This window comes from Otolemur garnettii, unplaced genomic scaffold (genome assembly GCF_000181295.1).
Source record: "Otolemur garnettii isolate 467f Iridium unplaced genomic scaffold, OtoGar3 scaffold00026, whole genome shotgun sequence".
Classification (NCBI taxonomy): Eukaryota; Metazoa; Chordata; class Mammalia; order Primates; family Galagidae; genus Otolemur; species Otolemur garnettii.
The window spans coordinates 8,533,039-8,538,478 of NW_003852421.1; the positions used below are offsets into that span (position 1 = coordinate 8,533,039).

The 5,440-nt window shown below is 33.5% G+C and overlaps 1 non-coding gene across 1 annotated transcript; it reads right to left on the bottom strand.

Moving 5' to 3' along the window:
* Window positions 1-4,476: 4,476 nt before the first annotated feature.
* Window positions 4,477-4,557, bottom strand: LOC111724823. Its single transcript, XR_002773040.1, has one exon. It is a non-coding gene; the product is annotated as a small nucleolar RNA SNORD72 (small nucleolar RNA).
* Between the last annotated feature and the right edge of the window lie 883 nt (window positions 4,558-5,440).

Genomic DNA, 5,440 nt, shown 5'->3' on the forward strand with positions numbered 1-5,440 from the left:
CATTAGCATTGAATCCCTGTTGCTCCACATCTTCACCAGCATTTGGTGTTGTCAATGTTTCAAATTTGGGCTATGCTCATAGGTAAATAGTATTATCTCATTTTTGTTTTAATTTGCATTTTCTTGACATTATGTGAAGTAGAACACCTTTTTCTTGTGCTTATTTGCTTTCTGTGTATCTTCTTTGGTCAGGTATCTATTAAGGTCTTTGATTCATTTCTTTAATTGTGCTGTTTGTGTTCTCAATGCTGCGTTTTAAGAGTTCTTCACATATTTAAAATAATATTCCCTTATCAGATGTGTATTTTGCAAATATTTTCTCCCAGGCTGTGGTTCATCTTCTTGCCATTGTCTTGCTACTGTCTTTTCAGAGAAGTTTTTAATTTTAGTGAAGTCCAGATTATCAATTATTTAGTGTTGTACCTAAAAAGTATTCTCCATAACCAAAGTCATCTAGGTTTTCCCCTAGGTTATAATCTAGGAGTTTTTATAGTTTTATGTTTTACACTTAGATATATGATTTATTTTTATTTGATTTTTTGAAAGATATAAAGTCTGTGCCTAGATTCCTTTTTGTTTGTTTTGTATGTGGATGTTCAGTTGTTCCAGTACCATTTAAAATATATATATATAATTTTGCTTCATTACATTGTCTTTGCTCCTTTGACAAAGATAAGGTGACTATATTTATGTGGGTCTAGTTCAGGTATATTCTGTCCCACTGATCTACTTGTCTTGGTTACCAGTATCACACTATCTTGATTATTATAGTGCTATACTAAGTATTAAAGTTGGGTTTCCAATATAACTTAACTTTTCTCCATCTATTTATTTTTAATCTATATGTGTCTTTATATTTAAAGTGGGTTTCTTGTAGACTGCATATAGTTAGGTCTTGTTCTTTTATCTCCTCTAATATTCACTACACTTTAATTGGGAGACTGAGAGAAGAGGATCTCCTGAGCCCAAGAGTTTGAGGTTGCTGTGAAAGTGAGACTCTCTCTCAAAAAAAAAATTAAAAGTAAATAATAATAATAAAACAAAAAAACCCATTGGTCTACTGTCTTTTGGCTTGTACTGAAACTTCAGCTGTCATCCTTATCTTTGTCCATATCATGTGACCATTTCCTCTGGTTGCTTTTGTGATTTTTCTTTTTATCATTGTACTTTAGGAATTTCATATGATGTGCTTGGGATAAGGACAAGCACAACATATTGATTCATGATTATTCTACTTAAGGCTTTATGAGCTTCTTATGCCTGTAAGTTTATACACTTTACTAAATTTGGAACTTTGTTGACAATTCTTTGTTCAAATATTTTTGCACCCTCCTTCCTGTGACTCTGCATATCCGGGACCCCAAATACCTATAAGTTAGAATATTTTCTATGTTTGTCCAAATCACTAAACTTCTATTAAATTTTTGAAACCTTTTTCTTTCTATGACTTATTTTGGATAGTTTATATTGCTATGTTTTCAAGTTCACCAATTTTTTTTTTGAAGGAAGGCAGAGTTTAATCCCATCCAATGAATGTTTTAAGATATATATACATATATTATGTATAAATATGTATGTATAAATATACATATATATTCATTCCATTTCTCTTCTCATTACTTTCACATATTTCTTTACATTGTTGGAAAAATTCATACTATTTGAACATTTATAATTGTTTTAAAGTTTGTGTCTGCAAATTCTAACATCTCTGTCATTTCTTGGTCTGCTTTTATTTATTTTTTGTTTTTTGGTTGCAGGTCATATTTTCATATTTTATCACATGCCTCTGTATTTTTGTTGATATTAGGTATTGTGAATTTTTACATTTTTGAAACCTAAATTCTTTCTTATTCATTTTAATAGTGCTAGACTTTATTCCGGCATATTGTTAAAATTTTTAAACACTGTTTTACCTGTTTATGTTCCTTTTAAGCAAATTCTGGATCAGGTCTAAAGCAGCTTTTGTATTGGGGCAAATGAAACCATTATACTCTTCCACTAATATTAAAGCAGATGACTCTTCTAAGGACTCCAGCAAGCATCCTTTACATTAGAGGAGATCTCTGCTTTCTGACTGATGGAAAAGCAAATTATGTCCCTTCTTGTGTGATCTCCAGGAAGCATTTAGTTTACTATTTTCTAAGTGTTTCTTTCCTTGGTGTCATGGAGTTTGACCACCACCCATGTGTAGGTCAGAACTGAATGCAAGACTCAAGCACAATGTTTCACAGATATCAGGGGCTCTTTAGGTGTGCAGTTTCTTCTGTCTTGGTAAAGACATAAAGTTTGGTCACCTCATCCTGCTGGAGTGCTAATCTCTGCCTCTTCCCCTCAGTATGACTGGCTGGCTCTGTTTGGGTTTTCTCTCTCGGCAGTGGAGTTGTGTACACCTACTCAAAACACTTTAGATGGTATCTGTTTGGCCAGATTTAGTCATGTGAAAACATTTCACTGTATAACAGGCTGAGAAATGTATTAGTAGTTTTTATTCTGGCTGGCCCTGGCTTACTAAAACTCAGGAGTTCTACTACTGAGAAACAAGAGAAAAACAGATATTTGTAGATTAACAACAATCTTTTATATAAAAATAGCCTACCCTTAAGTATGTAGCATTTCAGCCTTTTCAGAGTTTTCCAAATATTCTTCCCAGAAGTTCATTTATTTTCATTAATAGATTACTGGATATGATAAAGCCATTGGATTCCATTTTTAATATCCTTATGAGTTGGTTTGTCCTAAAAATATGAATTCAAGATTCCATTAAGTCAAACACAAAACACATTTTGGTTATATTAGTATTCTATCATCAGAAGTCTTTATAGTGAAAAAGAAAATGCATAGGCATATCAGAAGTGCCAAGGAAAAGCAGAACTATCCAACCCGGGTTGGAGTTGCAGGCTTCTGTGAGTTTACAGATATTTATATAATATGCACTTAGGAGACAAACATCTTTTTGAGCTTTTCATACCATGGCAGAGTAAATTTTAAAAGGAAATCAGCAGTGCCTTAGTGCAGCAGGCAGGGCGTCAGTCTCATAAAAGGAGCTCAGTAATCAACAAAATGGCTTATTCGAGAATGCTCACAACAACTTCATTCATGACAGCCAAAACCTGGAAATGGCCCAAGATCTATCCACAGGTGAATGGATGAACTATGGTATATGCATACAATGGCATATGCCTACTTAGCAATAAAAAGAAACCATTGATACATGCAACAACATGGATACGTCTCAAAAGCATTATACATCATATGAAAGATGCCCTATTCAAAACAGTACATGCCAATTGCTTCCACTAATATAAAGTTCTTAAAAAGGCAACATTAATCAATGATGGAAAAAAAGGAAGAATAGAGTCTGTCTCTAAGGGTAGGTGATTGACTAAGAAGGGACATAATGAAACTTTTAAGGAAGATGGTGCTATTCTATATCTTAATGATAGTTTTGTTTTATACAGGCACAACCATTTGTCACAGTTCAATTATTGAGTCTTTATAATATATTCATTTGAATGATTATTAATTTTATATCAGAAAAAGAAACTGTGTACCAGTTGAATGCTAGTTAATGTTGAACTCTAGTTAACATTATGGCTGCTGAGATATATAGGAGAAAGTGCATTGTTGTCTACAATTTCCTTTAAAATGCATAAAAATAATAAAGTACAGAGAGATGAGCAAAAGAAACATATGATAACAGTAAAATCTTGGTGGTATCTATATAAATGTTCACTGTACAAATCTTTTCATTGTACAATGGAAAATTTTTATATTACATTGGTAGTAAAAGTGATTATTGAGGGTAGATTTGAGATAAATGTCCAATAATTTTTAGCTAAAATAACATCAGTTCACCAGGATGGTATTTGTCTCCTTCAGAATCTATGACTTGTTTAGCCTGGGGGGAGAAAAATAATACAGAAATGTTTCCACAAATAAAATTATTTTATTAATATTAATATTCCAGATTGAGAAGGATTCTGTTTATATTCAGTATTTCATATTGATGTAATATTTAAGAGAATCTGACCTTATAGAATGACATCATAACTCCACTTTAAAACATGTAATTAAGCAACTGAAATAGATTCTGATTTTAAACTGAAATCTTACTAAGTTTAGTTTAATATCAGAAATTTTACAATGTATAAGAGTTAAATGCTCAGAAAGATTTTTGTTGTTCGTCAAATTGAAATACATCTCCCATAAAATAAAATTAAAATGTTTGAAGGTTTCTATATTTTAGCTAAATCTTTAAATATAACCAAACCAAATTCAAAAAATTTTTAAAGTAGCTTGTTAAGTAAAATTTGGTTATTGCAAAAATGGAACAAAGATTTAAAACCTAAGAATTTCATTTAAAAAAGAAAACTGCCTTCAAATTTTTCAGAAAGCTCATATCAGTAGAAATAATTTTTCAAAGAATATTTTGGTTCACAGAGTTAAGCTGAAGGTAGGTAGCTTTCTCTTTTTTTTTAATCTCAGTCTACTGCTGAAATCAATATGGTAATTCATATGCTCAGACATTTATTTTTACAACATCACTGATAATAGGTAGCTTTCTAACAGATTTTTTGAAGCTCATAAAACACATCAACCCAACTCTCCCCTAGGCTACCTTTTAAAGTACATTGGTGTATATTTAATAAGCAAGATATTCCAGAACTTTTTTGAGTAGTTTCAGAATGTAGTTGACCTCTTAGCCTGGTGTTGTGGGCTCTTATAGTCCCAGGTACTCAGGAGGCTGAGGCAAGAGAATCACTAGAGCCCATGAGTTTGAGGTTGCTATGAGCTATGACACCATAGCACTCTACTAAGGGTGACAAAGTGAGACTCTGTATCAAAAAAAAAAGGACAGCGCCTGTGGCTCAAAGGGGTAGGGTGCCGGCCCCATATGTCAGAGATGATAGGTTCAAACCCAGTCCTGGCCAAAAACTGCAAAAAAAAAAAAAAGAAGAACATATCTCACCTCAAAATCACTGATACACTATTCATAGGGGAGTGCCTGAATTATATGAAGTCCATCCAAGTAAACTTGGAGTAAATGTTAATCCTTCTCCAAGATTAATCAAACCATCAGAAGGCTGAACTCCATTCTTTTTGTCCTTCCCATTTAGTTTTTTATTTATTTATTTATTCAAGACAGAGTCTTATTATGTCACCCTCAGTAGAGTGCTGTGGTGGCACAGCTCACAGCAACCTCAAACTCTTGGGCTTAAGCCATTCTCTTGCCACAGCCTCCCAAGAAGCTAGGACTACAGGCACCTGCCATAGTGCCTGGCAATGTTTTTGCTGTAGTTGTCATTGTTGTTTGGCAGGCCTGGGCCAGGTTCGAACCCGCCAGCCCCGGTGTATGTAGCCAGTGCCCTAGCCACTGAGCCACAGGCACCGAGCCTGCCCTTCCCATTTAGCACCATAGAACTTCTTTTACGTGTAA